The 20,313-nt window shown below is 39.0% G+C and overlaps 2 protein-coding genes across 9 annotated transcripts in view; one reads left to right on the top strand and one right to left on the bottom strand.

Annotated features, from left to right (window-relative positions):
* Positions 1-20,313, top strand: part of CMSS1 (cms1 ribosomal small subunit homolog) — a 393,286-nt gene that overhangs the window by 51,321 nt on the left and 321,652 nt on the right. The window lies entirely within an intron of this gene.
* FILIP1L (filamin A interacting protein 1 like) overlaps positions 1-20,313 on the bottom strand; it is a 306,240-nt gene that overhangs the window by 44,773 nt on the left and 241,154 nt on the right. For 2 of the 8 annotated variants that reach the window (XM_059921297.1, XM_059921298.1), the window contains exon 1: positions 5,355-5,465. The exons of the other annotated variants lie outside the window; for them this stretch is intronic. The gene's annotated coding sequence lies outside the window, so the exon portion shown is untranslated. Of the gene's footprint in view, positions 1-5,354; positions 5,466-20,313 lie in introns of those variants that run through there. 8 annotated transcript variants of the gene reach the window in all.

Here is a 20,313-nt window from a genome sequence, read left to right as displayed (position 1 = left end):
AGTTCATTAAAAAAGAGCCTGAACAGGACAGTGATCAATGATTGAAACCACTGTGCAAGAGCTGCTGATGATCTTAGCCCTTGTCATCAACACAGTAGGTGTAGCTGTGTTAGGGACATGGTGTGGTGTGTGGAGAACTTAGTTGCTGGGCTTGTTGTCCTGCCTTGTACTTATAGCACAGTGTCTGGTAGACACTCAGTTAACTCCTTATCAGCACTCATTGGTGCTGATAAGGAGTTACAAGCCCTAGGCTGGCTTCACAGGTTGACACTGGCGTTACCTAACTTTGAAACTATAGAAAAATTATTCCTTTTCTGTAAAACCTGGCAGATGAATTGACTACCCACAGAAACTTTGGAATCAAAGTATATACTTGGGAAAGGGCAATCTGCTAATTTCTAGTTATTGCAAGGACAAACTGTTTGGACCCCATGAGTGCAATTCCCAGGCGTTCAGCTGAGGCACAGAAATTAGGGAAAAACAGGGGAATACCCTTCATTCAGGACAAAAACACTGCACTCTGCTCTTTCATATTTTGCTTCCCCTCCATTCCTTGCCCCGGGGCAATTCACCTGGTACTCTTTCACCATCTTTATTCTCATTATTTTGGGAGGACATTAAAGTGAGGTAGATGGAGGTGGGTAGACAGAGAAGCATCTGACTTGAAGTCTGCCTACACAACACATACTGTATAGTAAAAGCAGATTTCACTGCCTCGACTTCATCTGAGCCTAATTTGTTTTCTGGTTTTTGTGTTTTATATGTCAATTCTATGTGGTTACTTCAAATAGTGGCAGAGACTTGTTTTGAGCTCCTGAACAAAATCTAGAAGAAGGGGCCCTTCCTAACCCACTGTTTCCAGAAATACTCTTTTCTTACCAAATAAGAAGCTTCCAGGGTGTAATTTGTTCATATATTTATCCAGTACCCTTCCTGGCCTGGTGACATACCTACTAACTATAGCTAGGTCTTTTTCCAGGTGCTAGGGATAAAGTTGGTAGCAAAACTGACCCTCAAGGAGTTTACAGTCCAGGAGACAGACAATAAACAAGCAGTTAATGTATAATTTAATGTCATGTAGCAATGCATGGTATGAAGGAAAGTAAAGCAGGTAAGTATCTCCAGGAGCTTATAGCCCACAGTGACTTCCTCTAAAGTTTTTGGGAGGGTTGTTTTAAAGGAACTGAGTCATTGAGTTTTGAAAGGGAACCTACTAGCTGGGGAGGTCTAGGGAATGCAGAATGCGTATAGTTGGAAGATGCTGCGAAGAGGTCACTTGTCAAGTTAGTGGATCAGACGTAAATGGCTTTAACTATAACTATAGAGCATACACTCTTTGCAGGGCACCTCTCAGCTTTTAGGCAGAGTGAGCTTTGCCGCCCAGAGGACCTTTAAGTACATTTATTATTTGTTTTCTTTGTCCTCCCTTTATCACCTCCCTTCCATTGTAGCCTGGTTGAACTGTATTGATTTTCACCTCCCTCCTTTCCCTTTGTCTTCTTACTGCTTGTACTTATTAACAAGAACTTTGAACCTTTCTACTTTCTTTTTTTTTAATGGGTTTTATATCCAAATTAACACCTACAGTACCAAGGCTTCTTCTGGGGCTTCTGTTCTCATCTTTTCCTACCATTAATTTAAGGAGAAACCAAAGACTACAGCCTAAGAATGCAGGGGGCCCTGGCTCTGCCTTTGAGTAGCTCTGTGTCACTGAGGTAAGTCACACTGTAGACATCAGTTTCTTCTGCAAGGTGAGGCATTTGGCTCAGATGGCCTCCAGGGCCTCTTCCAGCTATAAAGTTCTGTGGACATTCCCTGTCAGGTCTGTGTCCGTGTGTGTGTGTACACTCTCTGGGGCCTGGGGCATCCCACTGTCCATAAAGAACTTACCAAGGCACTTCTCAAACTCACATCTGTGGGACTGAGTGTTTGCTATTCTGACATAATATACACTCTTTTACTGATGATGACTGTGCTCTAGGCTAGAATCAGTAGTTACCATAAACCGAAACAAGGTGTTTGCACCTCTACCTGTCCCAATGATGGCTACACTTACCTACTTACTCCTGCACGTACCTCCTTACCCATCCCCCCACACACAAATGTATCATTTCCTAAGCTAGTCATTAAAAAATTATAATTGTATCTTTAAGAGTTAATCTTATTTTGGAACCAGTAGGGCGTAGGAATGTGAGGATGGTCAGACTGGAGAAAAAATGCTGCTAATGTTTTATCCTCTGTTCTTGGGCTCAGAATGAAAACTGCTGCTGTCCTATCTAATCTGCTAAATTAGAATCTCATGGAACAAGCATGAAAAGGGAGTCCTTCTCCCATATCTGAAAAAGAACCAAGCAACTTTCCTTGGAGAGCCTTCCCCACTTTTATTTGCCCAAAGCTTTCCCAGTCAGAGGTAATGTTAGTGCAGAAGAAGGCCAGGGAGAGAGAATCTCAACTCTGTTTTTAAGAAGAGGAATGTAGGAGGGCTTAGAACAGTGTTGGTGATGATCTGCTAGGAATTAGTGTACCTCACACTTGAAGTACAAACTGACTGGCCAGAGGAATTTCTAAAAGTCTTTGCAGCACACATTAAACATAAGTGATTGAGTTGGTGGCCCTAGTGATGGCAAAGGCAGCCATAGAGATATTTCTTTGAAAGTTTGTGATGCTTGCTGAATATGCAGAGTCTCTTCATCTTTAAATCCTTATTTAAACATAATTTACCGAAACTAAATCAGTTTATATTGAAGCTAAATTCACAGTCAAATGCGAATTAACTAAACTCTAAAAATCATTTAAAATTGATGATATGCCCAAGAGGATAAGGTGTGTTAGATTTTTCAAAGATAATGACTGGCTGTATGACTGGCTGTGTGGGTAACAGATCTCAGTTCTTGAAGCAGGTTGAGACCAATATTGCTTTACATCCTTTGATTATTACTTTACAATATCCAGTCTTTTATAAACAGTTCTCTTCCTGCCCCGCTTCCTTTTTCCCTTTAATACGAGGCTGTATTTTTTTTTTCTCTATTCACCTTGTAAAAGCATTCACTTTGCCCTGAAGCACTAGATATAGACAGAACATGACCTAAGAACAATTAATGGAATTTTGTTCTTCTCCCCCATTTTCACTTTTTTTACCTCAAAATCCATTTATTGCCAGAGGCACTTTTTTGGAGGTAGCAGCCTTTTGAGAAAGCAGATTAATGGGAATTGCAAGTGGACTTGAAAATTGAGAAGCTCTAAGCTTATTTGTATTTTCATATTGACTGTTACTATAGACTCCATCACAACATTAGGAAAATATCACAGAAATACCAGGGCTTAACGGGTAAGGTTAATCACCATAGAAAGGTAAATGAATTTATTAATTATAAAATTAATATGTGCTTTATCTGGAGATGTAAAAATGCACATTCATTCAATCCAAAACATTTTTTCCATCATGTAAATTATCCCAAGGACTAAGAAATGCTCACTAAGAAAGCCCACTGTGAGATAATGTATCCACAATAAATCTTTTTTAACTTTCAGTTTTAAAAGGGGTTTTAATGGGTGATTGTTCTTTGAACTATGCTTTAAGTTAATAGATGGAAAAAAGTGTGGACTGTTGAAGTGTGTCACTTACAATTTTGTTTTAAAATTGATGCTTGCCTGTTTTACAAAAATAAAATGCAGACTCTGGGAAACAGCTGTTAGGGCTTTGATAGAGGTTATGATTTTCAACAGTTGAGCTGTAGTTTATGGTACAGATGGTACTTTGGGTATAGCTGAGACAATAATTGATGGTTTCTGTTTCCCTCCTCCTCTATTAGATTCAAAAGAGTGGAATACCTTTTTCCCAAGACAGGAATTTTTTCAGTTTCCAATTACAGCCTATATCAAATAAACAACTTTTCTATTGCATAGTCTGTACTTCTCCACAGTAACCTGGGTGTTGCCCCCTCTCTTCTCATTATGGTAGGCTTCCTTAGATTTGAAATAATAGTTTTGAGGAAATGCTACTTCTCAGTACTAACCTGCAGTTTATAAAGCCTATCTTCAGGCCAAGTAACATATAATTTTTCTTTTAGAATGCTAAAACCAAAGCCTTGCATTGCTTCAAACAAAATTAGCAAATAAAACAAAACTCCTGTGAAGCAAAAATGACAGGCACTAATGTCATATACTTTAAAAAACTCAACCACAGGAATTACTAGAAATACAGATATATCCCGAATTTTGAGCAAGTAGAAAACTATGTTTCAAATGATAAGTAAAACATAGAGACTATTTTAAAAGGGAAATAATTCTTTCACACATTTTTTTTCTTAAGTTTGTTTTACAACATATGTTCAGACCAAATAAAGTTTGAGTGATAAATCATTTTTTCATCTCCTATTCCAGTGTTTTAAATTTGACATAGCATATTTTGTTTTTAATTCCTCTGCTGATTTTTATTCTGAAAAGTAAAGTAAAATATGTAGATTTTCGGCATCTGCCAGTGGTTCAATTATCATACTGTAAGGGTTCGTTTATAGCAATAGTCTATTCAGGGTTTAGACGTAACGAATTATGGTTCAAAACGCCACTGATTAACAGAATTCTTGTATAGGCTTTACCTTTTAAATTAGTATTTCTACATAATAAACTATTGTCCAACATGTTACTGTAGAGGAACTAGCTTTATCTTTAATTTGCATTGCAGTTTGTCATTTACCCACTGACTGGAGTTGAAGTAAAAAGAACTCAAAACTGTGAGTTACTTTCTTGTACTCATTAACATTTGCTTTTAAGACAGAATAGCGTTTGTAGGATTTTTTGAAGCTTAAAAAGTGCTTTACTTTTTAAGTTAGATTCATCCTAATTACAAGATGTGTTCCTAACAGGGGTTTTCTAGTCTTTTATATGAAGATTTACGAAAGAGGGAGGGCATTGGGGGGGGGTTTAGAAATCCACTACCTTGTGGTAGTGTTTCGCAGTGTGCTCTTGTAAGACTTAAAGGAGTTTGAGTCCTAGGAGAGATAAGATCAGGAGATAGAGTTGTTGTAGTACAATATACTCTCCCCACCCTTTCCCCAAAGATTTCTCAATACAGGCAGGATACCATGTATAGCTTACTTGGAAGGCGTCTGTAATATATAGTCATCCCTCACCTCTCTACATTTAAAATTAAATCCCAAATCTGTTTCCTCTGTCGGAGAAAACTTTTCAAGTTTTGTGTGAGTTGGGAAAGGTTTTGAACCTAGAGTTCATTGGACGCGCTTTTCGAAACCTGTCCAGTTCGTGATGCTGATAACTTTAAAAGCCACCTACAGACTGCCTAGCTCTCAGACAGCAATCCCCTTGCTGGAGCTGAGCGGCTCTCCCGGGCTTACCTGAGTCGCCTGCGCCGGGGCCGGGCGGGGGCCGGGCGGGGGCCGCAGTCGCGCGGCGCTGCGAGTGGGCTGTGCGCGCTCCGGGAGTCGCCCGAACAATGCGAGCGGGGCGCCGAGCGCGCCCGGCCTATGGGCGTTACGTCACTGCGCTGCCTTATAAGGCGCTCCGCGTGTGCGGCGCGGGCGGCGGGGGCGCCGGTGACAGCCAGATCCGCGGCGGCGGCGCTGCATCGCGCCCCGGCTCCGCCGACGCTCGGACCGTGTGAACGCACCGTCGGTCCCGGCTCCCCGCGGAGGGGAATGGGCGGCGGGCCGGGGACGCTGGCGCCCTCCTGCCGGCCTAATCGAGTCATTGGGGGTCAGGGTTGATCCGCTTGTAACTTTTCTCCCTGTGGGGCTCTAAAGCTTCTGTTATTGCTTGGGATCCTTAAATACACATCATGTTATTCTTATTTATACTTTAGTAAATACGTTTTTGTTACATTTGTTTTTTGGTTGCTGGGGAAGAAGGCGGCAGAGGGAAGCCAGAAGTCTCAGTCTCTCTTTTTTTTTTTGGAGACATCTCCGGGAGTGATTTAGACTTCAAACCTTCTCTTTCCTCTTTGTAAAGAGTAGGGGTCCTCAGAGGATAGTATTTTATTTCCTGATGATGTAACTACCAAACAATTCTTCAAGTGGTGATGGGAAGGCCAGATGAAATCTTATTTTTTTCAGTGTTTTTCCTGAGAGAACCTCCTTGTTCCTCATTTCTGCATGCCTGTGTTTTAACGAAAGTAGTTAAAACTAATCAGTTTATATGGCAGGGAAAATATTTATTAAAGAAATTTAATGTTCTGTGCTGTACTTTCAAGACAAAGTATAAAAATAGAACTTTAGAACCAGGTTTAATTCATCTGTTCTTTTCTACAAGCACACAAAATAAAACAAAATAAAAAAGACCTGAGAGGAAAAAAGAAACTGACCAAATATGACTGAATTAAGCCTGTTACCCTTTACTAGGGGGGCAGATTTAGTTGTGTAAATACTTTTTCTTGTAAATGAGAATTAGCCTCCTAATTGCTTTGCACATCAATAAGAGAAGTAATCTCTAAAGTCCTAGCCAACTATATGAATCTGCTAAGTAAATTAGAGACGTGGCTGCCTCATTTGTGAGTTTCAGATAAACTGAGTAGTTTAAATAACTTGAGTCTATTTAATTTTTTAAATTACATTAAAATAGGATTGCTTCCTATTATAATGTACATGTCTGTAGAATTATTGTTTCCATATGTTTTGTCAAACAGCAATAATGAAAATAGTCTGCCTGTTTCTTTTCTTTAGTGTGGAGTGGAGAAAGACTGGTTGCAGAGAATTTATAGTTAGCAAAAATGGCATGGAGAAAAGATGCAGGGCACAAAAATAGGCATGTATCATCTTTAATAAACTGTGGGCTCACTTTAACAGTTCTTCTAGATCACTCTACCTGTCTACTGAGAAGCGTATTAAACTAACCCCTGCTTTTTGTATATACTGTTTTAAGAGAAGTGAATGATTATACTCTTCAGCTGAACTTAAGTTTTAATATTTGATTTGCAGTTTCGTATTAACATTTTAGATGTTGGTTTGTTAAATATACTTATGAAGTGCATTTAAGTATTTTTAGTCTCCTATGCTTGCCTTGTACTGATTAAATATCCTTTGAGATTTTTATACTAGCTTTGATTTATTACAAATGAGATAAAATGACTGTTATGAAAGTTACATGAAGCATAAACACCTGAATCTCAGCTCCAAACTGGTAACATAAAGTACCTCTACCCAAAGCTAGCATTTTTGTAACTTGTTCTGCCTCCTTTCCCCTCTGAAGGATACAGAGGCTTCCTAACATTTGACACTACGTTTTATTTCTTTCTTATACTTTTGTACTCATGCTTTGCATTTATGTTCATGCTTTTGACTTCCCAGTTTCCCTGTAAAATACGTCAGTCTTATTTCCTCCTTTTCTTTAGCTGAGGTAACTGAAGACTAGAGAAGTTAAATGGCTACAAGACTTGTCTAGGGTTCTTGAAGCAAGAGAAAAGAAGATTAGTACTCCCACTTCCGAGTTCCTTGCCTGTGCTGTTACTCGCTGAAGCACTGGCCTCTGAAACAGCTATGACTCAGCGTTCCAGCTGAGGTCATGGTATGTGGCCACTCTCTTCAGGAATCAATAATAACTCTCATTTGTTGAGCTTTTAGTTCATACCAGTCACTGTGCTTAATGCTCTACATGCACTCCATCATTTAATCTGCGTAACACATTTTGAGGTGGTTTTATCCATACTTTTCAGATGATGAAACACATTTAGAAGGGTAAAATTGCTTGACCAAGGTCACACTGCTGGTAAAGTAATGAAAGCAAAAATTTGAACCAGTGTTATTATATATACAGCCTTAGTCTTGTCTTCTCTTAAGGATTTGCTCAGAATCTCTCAGAGGTGTTGCTAGTAAAGAAATATTCTGATTTAACTGAGAAGTTTGTGTCTTTATTTTCCAGACTGATGTTGAACTAGGAAAACTAAAACACACTCTTTGTAGGCCACACACCACAGCCACCCTGACTGTGTGCTGAATAACCCTAGGGAGTGTTGTTTACATTGGAGACATTGTGGATTTGTATATTTACTAAGATAGTTTTCTTGAGGATGTTGGCAACATGTTCTAAAAAGTTAGAATATTATAAAAATTTTCCAACAGATGAAAGTCAGAGGTCTTGAAGAAGGGGAATCTTTATCTAACTGACACAAGGGCACCCTGGGTCTTGTATTGCACACTCCAGCCAGCCATTGGCATTGTGCTCCACTGGGCACACGAGTAGATTTTTATCTCCTTTCCTTTTCCTATCAACATTCTCTTTGCAATGCAATTTTTGTTCTCTTAGCTTCTGACATATATTTATTATGAAAAGAATAGAGTTATGACCATTGTGTCTCAGTCTTGGCTGAGAAGGTTTTACTTCCCTTTTTACTGAAAATTTTGCTATCCAGTTGCTATATAACTCTTCTCATTTTATAATCAGGAATTTCCTACAAATAAGTATACCTGCAAATAAAAGTCCTTTCTACAATTAGTAAGCTGAATTTATGATCTAAATCAGCAATAGCTTTATCATTTAGAAATGGCACAAAGGAATTTTTCTACCAAGCTAATTGCTTTCTAATGCAGAAGAAGGGTTTGTAGGCGACAAGGCTGGAAACTAGGATGTATCCATTTGATCGAACGGGATGAGGTCTCTTTTGTTAGATAGCCAAAAACAGTTGAATATCAGCAGTTTCCCATGGTTCAAGCTGTTGCCAGGAGGTTATTACAATGACCACATCAACCAATGTTAGTAGTAGTGTCCACAATTATTTAACTGTTTTAAAATAACATTAATGTGTTACTAAACATGTCAGAGCCAGTTTCTCTTTGTGAAGTGACTGCTCTTACTTTCTTTCTTGTCCTGTCTCCCTGCCTTTGTTTCTTCTTGTGACTGGTAAAGTCTTTTGGTCATCTGAATAAGTGCCAGAGAAGCAGTATGCATAATTAGCTGAACCTTTTCTAGAGCTGCCCACAATTTTCACTATTGGTTCTTTCATCAGGTAAGTGGCAATGTGCATTGCTCTCTGGAAGCTCTGCTGCAAGCTTTGGGATGGTAACACTCACTTTGCATGTGACATTTTTGCTCCTTCGCCTCTAAAAGAGTATATGTGGAAACACTATAACATGCAAAGAAAAACAGCAATTCTTATTATGGGCGTGGTGCTGTTATGAGAAGCTGAACAGAGTGGGGATATAGATCCAGGATGGCATGGGGAGAGGCAGAATGCTGTGGTCCTGCATTGCATCAGCCTGCAGTTGGATTGGCCAGAGTGTGAGCCTTTGGTGCTAAGATATTCCTCCGGACAGAACATTCTAACATCTCACGCACAGACTTCTTGCAAAACGGCTTTGCCTCTGAGCATTGGGCAAGCCTGCCGTAGATGTGGTACTGATCGCTTCTCTGCTTCTACACAATTTTGGAGGAAGGCTAAAGAGACTGAGCACCACAGGTGGGCAACTGTGGAACGTAGAACCAAAAGGAAAGTCTGAGGGTGAAAGCAGCTTCTCTCCATGCCAGGGACAATCAGTTTTCTAACCTACCTCTTCCTTTCACTCTTCTTTCTGTTCCCCAGGTGATATCTGCCTCGCTCTGTACACATAAATGCCTGCATGAAATATACCACATCCCCAGGCAGCACAGCACTTACACTGTGCACCGAGAGCTTAACCAGCAGTTAATGGGCTGCAGTGAATTTGAATTTACATACAGACTGTCTCACTCTTACCTGCAGCCCAGATCTCCTGTCCCAGGTCTCCATAGTCCTTGACGTTTCCAGAGGCTCCTCAACTATTCCTATTCTTATGTTAGCTGACTTTGATTTTAGAAAGGTACCAATCCCCTTGAGAGTTAACTTGGGCTGATAGCAGCAGTGTCAGTGGTAATGTTAGGGAATGGGAAGCCCTTTATTAACATTAAAATGAATGCTATTTTGTGGCTTTAAAAATTAACTTAAAAATAGTTCAGTGCCCATGTCATAATTTGGAAAATGCAGAAAAGTCAAAAAGACATTTCACAACTAGTTCTACCACATGAATACTGCCAACTATTAACAATTCCATGTACTGTGTTTCCTTTTGGTCTTTTTCTAAGCATTTGTAAAGCATAATTGTTTTCATACTTTGGGCCATAATTGTGTATTGTTTCTTACTTTTTACCTTTTTATATTATTTTAATTATGTTCCTGGCTTTTCTACAGACATTGGGTCATTTAAAGACATATATTTGCATATTTTCCCTAGAAATGGTGGTCATAAAGCCAACCACTGACATCACCATGGTTTTTCTTTAACAAGTGAAACAAGGAAGTCCATATTTAATGGAGACTCTTCTGTTGATCAGAGACCTCCTATTCTTGGTTTGCGTGGGATGCTATGAGTTGACTATGGGACTCTAGTGAGCATGCCAGTAGGTGAGCAGAATGACTTGGGGAGAATGAAGGATTGATAATATGACGCCACCATAAGATTATTAAATGGGAAGCAGGAAAAGCCTGCTATTTAGGTCCAGTCCATTTGCTTATTTATTCCTGCAAACATTTTGTGTTTCCTTGGTAACTAATAATAGTTTTGTGAAATTGTTGAACTCACAAGTATTGCTGCAAGAGTAAAAAAAAATCCTCGAATCACAGAAATTAGATGGAAAAGACCTATTAGGTCATCTTCTTTGTCCCTTGCCAGTACAGATTGTTCTTAATACTTTGTTCAATCTATTTTTTTAAAGGGACCTTGTAAACTAGTTGGTACTCCATGTCTTTTTTAAGTAATGCGTTTTAAAAGAAACTACTCTGACAGCTTTTTCTGTATAGTTGTGAAGCTTGATTTCAGGCTAAATATTTTTGGAGGAAGACCTATGGTTTCAAAGTACAATTGGGGACTTCCCTGGTGGCGCAGTGGTTAAGAATCCACCTGCCAATGCAGTCGACACGGGTTCAATCCCTGGTCTGGGAAGATCCCACAAGCTGCGGAGCAACTAAGCCCATGTGCCACAACTACTGAGCCTGCTCTCTAGAGCCCATGAGCCACAACTGCTGAGCCCACATGTCACAACTACTGAAGCCCGCATGCCTAGAGCCCGTGCTCTGCAACAAGAGAAACCACAGCAATGAGAAGCCCGCGCACCACAACGAAGAGTAGCCCCTGCTTGCTGCCACTAGAGAAAGCCCGCGCACAGCGACGAAGACCCAACTCAGCCAAAAATAAAATAAATAAATAAATAAAGTACAGTTGAACGGGTTTTTTAGTTGGAAGTCATTGGAACAGTTTAGGATGTTATTGGAATAGTTGGCCAACTAAGGGTGAAACAGATGGGTGAGTTGAATTTATGTTTTCTTTTATCATTGGAAACTCAAATATAACAATGCATGAGGATAAACTTTTAATCATATAAACTCATTGAAATGGATCTAGAAGGCCTAAGGAAATAAAGCATTTAGGAAGTAAAAAAAAAAGAGTAAAATGGTTCATTCTAAGGTTATTTTTATGAAAGAGACATTTTATGCTCTTCCCTCCTGTCCCTGATTCTGCTTTGTCCATTATTTATAGTTGATTATTACTTGATGTGAAGGTGGCTTCTAGTTGTAAAATCCTTTCCCTCAGTCAGGCAACTTCTTCCAAACCCCAGAAGGATAGAATAAAACTATCTCACAGAGCAGTCAGTGGTGGTGTTATAGACTAAATGCTTCACTTCCCTACATTAGGGCTAAAGATGTCTCCACTGGGAAAAATGACGAACAAATTAAGAAATAAGAAATGTGCTTTGAGTTTTATTATGAAGGATAATCATTTCATAAAATCACATTTTATGGTGTAAAAGGCCTTAAAAAACATCTACTCTGCTTATTACCACTCTTTGTTCTCCCTTTTTAAGTAGATGAGATAATTGGATCTCGGAGAGGTTGAAAGGACTTGCCCCAAGGTCAAACAGTAAATTGCTGATCCAGCCACTATGTTTTATGGGTCTGCATGTCTCTGCTGGGAAACATGAAATATCAAAAATGGCTAATTAAACAATGTGATTAGAACTGTCAAAAAGAATGTGTCTGAAATCCTAATTAATATTAGTGTAATGTACCTAGGTTTATACTAACTACGGAACTAATTTGGAACATTAATGAGCAAGTTATCCACTTTATGGATTAAAAATGCAATATTTTTGTTGCATTTCTTTTATTTTTTAAGATTTATTTATTTATTTATTTTGGCTGCATTGGGTCTTAGTTGCTGTGCGTGGGCTTTCTTTTTAGTTGCAGCGAGCTCGGGCTACTCTTCGTTGCGGTGCGCAGGCCTCTCATTAAGGTGGCTTCTCTTGTTGCGGAGTACGGGCTCTAGGTGCGCGGGCTTCAGTAGTTGTGGCACATGGTCTCAGTAGTTGTGGCTCGCGGGCTCTAGAGCGCAGGCTCAGTAGTTATGGCGCACAGGCTTAGTTGCTCCGCGGCATGTGAGATCTTCCTGGACCAGGGCTTGAACCCATGTCCCCTGCGTTGGCAGGCGGATTCTTAACCACTGCACCACCAGGGAAGCCCTGTTGCATTTCTTTTAAATTAAAGATCTGTATATTGCTGGAAATCAACTCAAGCCACCAAGATTGGTAATGGGTTGACAACTCTGGTCAAAAATTTAATGGGGAGATCTGAGCTTTTAATATTAATTCTGTTATTTAACACCATTGTCTTGCGTGCTTGCCAATTGGTTATTCTGTATATGAGAAATCCTTTTATAATTTATGCCACTAGGCATCCAATTTACATCATAAAATACAAGTTCAGGAGGGAGGTCAAAAGTCTTGTGTTCACCCTTAAATTGAAATCTCTCGAGTGAGAATTTCAACCTTCTGGGAGTTGGTGCATACACAGTCAAGTTGTCATTAGTCAGAGCCGAAGAGCTCCAGCGATTTGTTACTTCCTCAACAAGTCCATTCCATTCCGAACTAAAAATTGGCTTCCTCTGACTTCCACTGACATTCCTGATCTTTCTGTGGAGCCATATTGAACAAATACATTGCTTTGACATGACAGTTTTTTAACTATTTGAAGACAGTTTGTCCTCAATCATCAGCTGTTCCTATTTGATATAATTTGAGTCCTTTCACACCCTGTGTCTAATGGTTTGGTGCTCAGAATGAACAAGTTACTTCTGAGTATAGTTACTTCCCCTTTATAGAATTATAGACTCTCTCTGTATGTGTGTGTGTGCGTGTGCGTGTGTAAACCTAAATTTTCTTAGCATTTTAGGCAACCACATCAAACTACTGTGTCATTGAGCTTACTGATCACCAGCCTCCTAATGAACAACCACACACCTAAGTATTTTCATCATGCACTGCTCCCATGATAATCTGGGTTAATCACTTCTATCCTGTGTTGGTTTTGTTTATATTATACCTTTGTTATAATAACAACAATAATATATAACACATTTATTGTTTAATGGATGCCATGAACTGTATGCTTTACATATAATATCAACTTTGATCCACATAATGACCCTGTGGGATAGATAACTGAGGAACAGAGAGGTGAAGTAACCTGTACAAGATCACAGAGGAAGTGAAGAGTGGCACCAGGGTTTGAATTGCAGACTGACTTCAGCAACCTCTGGTAGAAATCACACTCAATGTCTTGTAGTAAAATTTGGTCTTGGGGGTAAACAGTACTAAGCCTGGAGTCATAGAACTTTGTATCTCTCCTATCTGCCACCTAGTTCATTATGCTTGCACCATGGGATAGTAGAGTGAGAATGGATCTTGGAGATCACCTGGTCAGCTTCCCTCATCTTATAACTGAATAACTGAAACTGAAACTCAAGCTGTGCAGTAGCCTGTTCAGGGACACGCAGGTGGGGCAGAGCTCAGGCCAGTGTGTGGTGCCTTTTCTGCTGCAGAACTCTGAAGTGTTTCGGCTTTGTACAGTTTCTTCTCTCTCTCTTTTCTCTTCTCCTCCCTCCCTTCCCTCTTCTCTTTCCTCCTTCTTGTCTTCTTCTCTCCCTCTCTAATTATTTACGGCACTATAAGCATCAAAACAACAGTAACAGTAATAGAAATCACATTGAAAGGATCACTTAAAAATCCTACCATACTGTGTCTTAAACTGTTTTCATTTATTGCCAACTTCTGAATCTGTATGTTCTTCAACTTTATCTTTTCAGATTATGACATAGATTTAAGAATCCTATCAAGTATATTCTTAAAATCCCTCTGACTTAAGTTTCATGGTTCAAAGAAGATTTAAGGAGTGGGAAGGGAAGGGAAAAGAATTGCTGTCATTTATTGAGAGCCTAATATGTGGTGATTATTCTGCGCAGCCCTCTACCTTGATCTTTCAAACCTCCTTCCCTTTCTATGAGATTCTATATGAGGACAAGCACAATGCCCTGCGCAGAGTGGGCATTCCACAAACCTGCTGAATGAGGAAATGACTGCAAAGAAGTGCTTTGGATCCAGCAAGAAAAAGAGATGATGATCATGTACACACTACTCCCACTCATTGACTGTTAGCTTTTGGTCCATTTTATGTGCCATTTATTTCATATCCATGGAGGCAAGTGTGTGTGCAGGATACTATGGGATCATATTTGCAGTGATAGATTTTGGCCTTGTACTTTTAAATCAACATGATACTGATTAAGTCTTGATGTGGAAACTATTCTTTCTTCCATTTAATCAAGTTCCTTTAATTTCCTTGATCACAAATATTATTTGCTAGGAAATATTCCACACGGGGGTGTATTTAATCATGCAAGTAGGGAAAAGTCTGTCATGATAGTGCTCTGACAGCCTGAGGACTTGAGGAGTAAAAACTGCAGGGGCAGAGTTTCCTCCTAACACTTGCCTCTTGGCAAAACATAACTTAAAATAGAGCTGGTTTCTTTTTAAATATAATCAATTCTAATGAAGACTGATCCAGTTTAGTTTTGAAACACGTAGAATCAATTTTCAGTTACCATGAATAGCTCCTGCCCTAGTGATGCCAGAATGTCCATGTTCCAGCTCACTTATTCACACTGGGAATCTGGAGAGTCACTGGTGTCAACTCTGAGTGACCTCAAATTTGGACTCTGAGATTTATCTCCAAGTGCTGATATACTCTGATAAGATTGACAGAAATGATAAGTTTATAATAAGATTGCTTATTTGTCTCATTACTAGTCTATGCCACTTAGAGTGTGCTATAAATTAATTTTCAAAACCTATGAATAGCTCAATTATATTTCATTACCTTACCTTTCAATACAGAAATTCAAAGTTCTTTGCTAAATGCAAGTATTTAAAATTAGCACGGGACTTCCCTGGTGGCGCAGTTGTTAAGAATCTGCCTGCCAATGCAGGGGACACGGGTTCGATCCCTGGTCCAGGAAGATCCCACATGCCACGGAGCAACTAAGCCCGTGCGCCACAACTACTGAGCCTGTGCACCACAACTACTAAAGCCCGCACACCTAGAGCCCATGCTCCGCAACAAGAGAAGCCACCGCAATGAGAAGCCCGCACACCGCAATGAAGAGTAGCCCCTGCTTACCGCAACTAGAGAAAGCCTGAGTGCAGTAACGAAGACCCAATGCAGACAAAAATAAAATAAATAAATGATTTTTAAAATAAATAAATAAAATTAGCATGAGTTCATAAACTTACATTGGCATTTCATTTCCTTTTTTTAGTATATCAGTAGACTCAAAATATGAAAATGGCTAAGGTGTTGCTTCACCTCTGATAGGTGCTGACTGACTTTTGGTTAAAATCAGACTCTTTCCATCTATCCATCCATCCATCCATCCATCCATCCCTCCATCCTCTAACTATGGCTGTTGTTTGCTGAAACCTTGTGGAACATATGTCTAACTCTCTTCCTCTTTCTTCCCTCCTCTTTTCTCATACCACACACACACACACACACACACACACACACACACACACACACACACACTACACGCTATACAAGTACACATTCAGGCTTTTATGTATGCTCACTAACAACTACAAGGGGAAATGAAGAATAATAAGATTCAAATTTTTAGATCAGGAATGGAAATCTACTTCCCAAAGGCTATATGTGTTATCTTTTTGTCCAGTCATTGTGACCTTCAACAAGTAATAGCACTTTTTGTGAATGAGGATTATCATCAGTCATTTATGCCAATATGTTAGTAGCAAGATGGATGGGAGGGGGATTGGCAGCTGATGCATGGCTTTCGCATGTACAACATTGAAGAATTTTTATGCTCCTGATGGGATGAAAGGGCCTGTGTTCTCCAATTAGGTAGTGCCAGTGAGAAAATATGATGAAAACTCTTGAAAAAAATTAACCTTTGTTCATGATACTTGCTCACTGGAATGGAATTGAGCGAATGAAAAAGATATTACATTTTCCCTTCTTAACTGAAGGAGGTGGGATATCAAAGGGAATACTGTTGGTGGGAGGGCTCTTGTGATGACTTATAGGCATACAGAAGTTAGGCCTAGTCTGCATCGGCCATGTTCTTTTAAGAAGCACTCAACCTATATTTGTTGAGCACCTTCTGTGAGTATTTATCACTGTGCTGAGTTCATGGTGACGGGGGTAGAGAGTATAAAGCATGACCCTGCCCAGATTTTGATGGGTAGATAGAAGAAACAAACAAAAGCCAAAAACCAATTAGTATTAAATTGGGATGCTGAGTTTGGTGAAGTAAGAATTTTTACAAAAGGATCAATTAGACTTAGAAATATCTGGGCGGTCTTCATAACAGAAGATAAGGTTCATCTGGACCTTGAAAGGTGAGTATGTAATTCCAGGAAGGAGAATGGCAGAGCAGAGGGACCCTGGATTGACTGTAGTCACTGACTGGCTCTTGTTGAGCAGTATGGGGCCCCTGCAGACAGTTGTACAAGTGGTATACATTGCAGCCCCGGAGGAGAGAGTGGTCGCAAAGGGTGGGGCCAGACTATAAATGGGTCGTAAAATTCAAGCAGTGGGGTTTGGGTTTTAACTTAATGTTGTAGACAGTAGGATGCCATTGGTGGCTTTTGAGCAGTTGAGTAATATACTGAAAGCAGTCTTAAGTGGCTTTGTTGGAAAGTTTCTTTTCAATTGCATATTGAGCTGCAATATCCATGAAGTAGAATTAGGAGTCCTCCAGCCTTGTTATACATTCATATATTAATGCTTCTTTTAGGTATAATCCTTGGACAAGTGAGGGTGTGGAGTAGCCTCTAGTGAAAAGTTTTAAAGGTCTTTTCTGAGAATCAAAATAAAATAGATGTATAATGTTTTACTTAAGTAGGAGAATTTCTTTTAGTTTTATTAAAAGAATGCTCAAAGAATGGCTCTCTTGAGCCATTTACTTGATAAGTAATTATGATTTATCAAAGCTTCTCCCCAGAGAAAAAGTTGGTAGCTGGGTAAAGATCTCCCAAGGCTGCTTATATCATACACACAAACTCTGAATATGAATGAATGACTTGCCGAATGAATGAATGAATTGGTTTGTTTGCTTGTTGGTTCGTTTTGATGATGTCCTTTGCAGAGGTACCTGTTTGATCCATTACTGACACTGGAATGAGGTTCTTTATGTTTTAGGTTCACCTTCTTTTTTTAAATTTATTTATTTATTTATTTTTGGCTGTGTTGGGTCTTCATTTCTGTGCAAGGGCTTTCTCTAGTTGCGGCGAGTGGGGCCACTCTTCATCGCGGTGCGCGGGCCTCTCACTGTCGCAGCCTCTCCCGCTGCGGAGCACAGGCTCCAGACGCGCAGGCTCAGCAGTTGTGGCTCACGGGCCCAGCCGCTCCACGGCATGCGGGATCCTCCCAGACCAGGGCTCGAACCCGTGTCCCCTGCACCGGCAGGCAGACTCCCAACCACTGCGCCACCAGGGAAGCCCATTAGGTTCACCTTCTTAACTACTTAGCTATTGGCAATTTTATTTACTGATTGTGGAAGGTGAGGTTGAGAAGAGAATCTTCTCAGAATGCTTTTTGTTGAGACAGACACTTTTATCTTCACTTTTCATCTTCCAGGGAAAAGAAATTCTGTGATTGTCTTCATTGGGTCAGTTCTGAGATTTCATAAATTTCAGCACAAAAAATAGCTTTGCTAAGAACTTTAGTTTGTTTCTTTTTTCCCCGTGATTTTATTGGGTTTTGATCCCTCTCTTTGGCTCATGAGTTATTTAAAGTTGTGCTTCTTAATTTTTAAGCATATATTTTGGGGCAGGAGGGAGAGATCTTTTTGTCACTGATGACATTACAGTCAGAAAATATGGTCAGTTGTTATCTGCCTTTCGAAGTTTGTTATGATTTGCTTTATGGTCCCACTGTGTTTAGTTTTTGTACAAGTTCCCTATCTGCTTAAAGAGAATGTATATTCTGTAGGAGTTAAGAACATCATCCTCACTACAAATAAACCTTGCTTATTATGTTGTTAAAATCTTCTATAACCTTGCTGAGTTTTGTCTGCTTGATTTATTAATGTCTTAAGAGGTGTGTTAGACTCTTCCACTGTGGTGGTGGATTAGTCTGTCCTTGTGTTTCTGTCAATTCTTGCTATAGTTATTAGAGACCATATTTTTATGTGCATGTAAGTTCAAACTATTCCTACAAAATGGAATCTCTTCACATTATATAGTGACTCTTTAGAGGTGCTTTCCACCTTAAGGTCCCTTTTGTCTCATATTAACATAGCTGTATAACCTTTCTTTTGGTTAGTGGTTGCTTGATGATGTCTCTTTTCCAAACTTTTACTTTCAGTTTTGCTATATTCTTATGTTTGAGTCACTTATGAACAGCATACAGTTGGGAATTATTATTATTGTTAGAATTGTTTTAATCCAGTCTGACAATCTTTGTCTTTTAATATGAATATTTAGTCTATGTTACAGTGATTATTGATGTATTTGGTTTTACTTTTGTCATCTTATTTGATGGTTGTGTTTTTTACCACCTTTTTTGCTGTTGTTTTATCTCGTTTCTTGGCTTCTTTTGGATTTTATTTTTATTCATTTTCACCCTCTCTACTTTGGAAGTTGTATACTATTTCTATTCTATTAGGAATTAATTAGCCTATACATTCTACCTCACAAGTTAAATTCTCAAAGTCTAAAGCTAATCACTATTTTAATCCTCCAAAAAATTTAAGGACTTCAGAACAGTTTAAGCATACCCTCCCAATTTTTATATTACTGTTGAAATATATTTTAGTTCTTTGTTTTAATTCCACAAGATATTATCATTATCTATTATTGTTCTTTTAGTCAATGTTGGTTTAGATGTACCAACATATTTACCACTTTCTTTGCTCATCATTCCTTCTTCTATTCCATACTTCCATCTGGGATCACTTTCCTTCAATCTAAATACATACTTTTGAAGTTCCTTTAGTGGAAGTGTGTTTTTTGCACACTCTCTCTTTTTATTTATTTGAACATGTCTATATTTACCCTTGTTCTTAGGAAGATTTTTACAGTGTAGAGACTTCTAGGTTGACACCATTTCTGTCAGGACATTGAAAGTAATATTCCACTGACTTCTGGCTTCCTATGTTAATGTTGAAAAGTCAATGATCAGTCTAATTGTCATTCCTTTTCTCTCTGGCTGCTTTTGTGATTTTTCCTTTGTCTTCTGATATTCTGCCATTTCATTATGATATTCTTAAGTATAGAGTTCTTTATTTTATATTTTCTGGGCTTCATTAAGATTCCTGTATGTGTGAATCAGTTTCTTTCCTCACTTCTAGAAAATTCTCAATGTTAACTCCTCAAATATGGCTTCTGAATAATTTTTTGTCTCCTTACCTTTTAAAACTTAGACACATGTTAGACCTTCTTACTCTGTTCTTCATATCCTTTAACTATTCTTTCGCTTGTTCCATCTCTAAGAGCTCTTTAGGCTGCATTTTATTATTTCTTCAGATTTTTCTTCCAGTTCACTAATTCTCATTGCTGATCTACAGTTATAGTTTTTCATTTCCAATTTTTTTTTCTCCTAATTTGTTTGGCCTTTTATAGTCCTGTTACTCTTTTAACTAGAAATTTCAATCCCCTTTTTTATTTTTAATATATTAAGTATGTTTTACACGCTGTCTGATAATTTAAATATCTGAGGTCTTTATCAACAGTTCTGATTCTGATTTCTCTGGCTTTCAATCATTATGCATTATTTTCTAGTGTGTTTTTGGATTTTTTTAAATATGAACTCATACATCTTAGACTTTATATGTGGGAATTCTTTGAACCCTGGGTTGAAGGTGGCTTCCTCTAGAGAGGATTTACATTTGTTTTTGCCAGGTGCCAGGGAGTATTGTCAGCCCAGAATCTCTAGGCTTTTTTTGTTTTGTTTTTGGACCACCCAGGTAGTGTGAATTTGGGCTGCAAATTCTCATGTTGGGTAGCTTG

This window comes from Balaenoptera ricei, chromosome 4, assembly GCF_028023285.1.
Source record: "Balaenoptera ricei isolate mBalRic1 chromosome 4, mBalRic1.hap2, whole genome shotgun sequence".
NCBI lineage: Eukaryota > Metazoa > Chordata > Mammalia > Artiodactyla > Balaenopteridae > Balaenoptera > Balaenoptera ricei.
The sequence above is the reverse complement of the archived record's forward strand: the minus strand, read 5'-3'. Positions and strand labels throughout refer to the sequence as shown.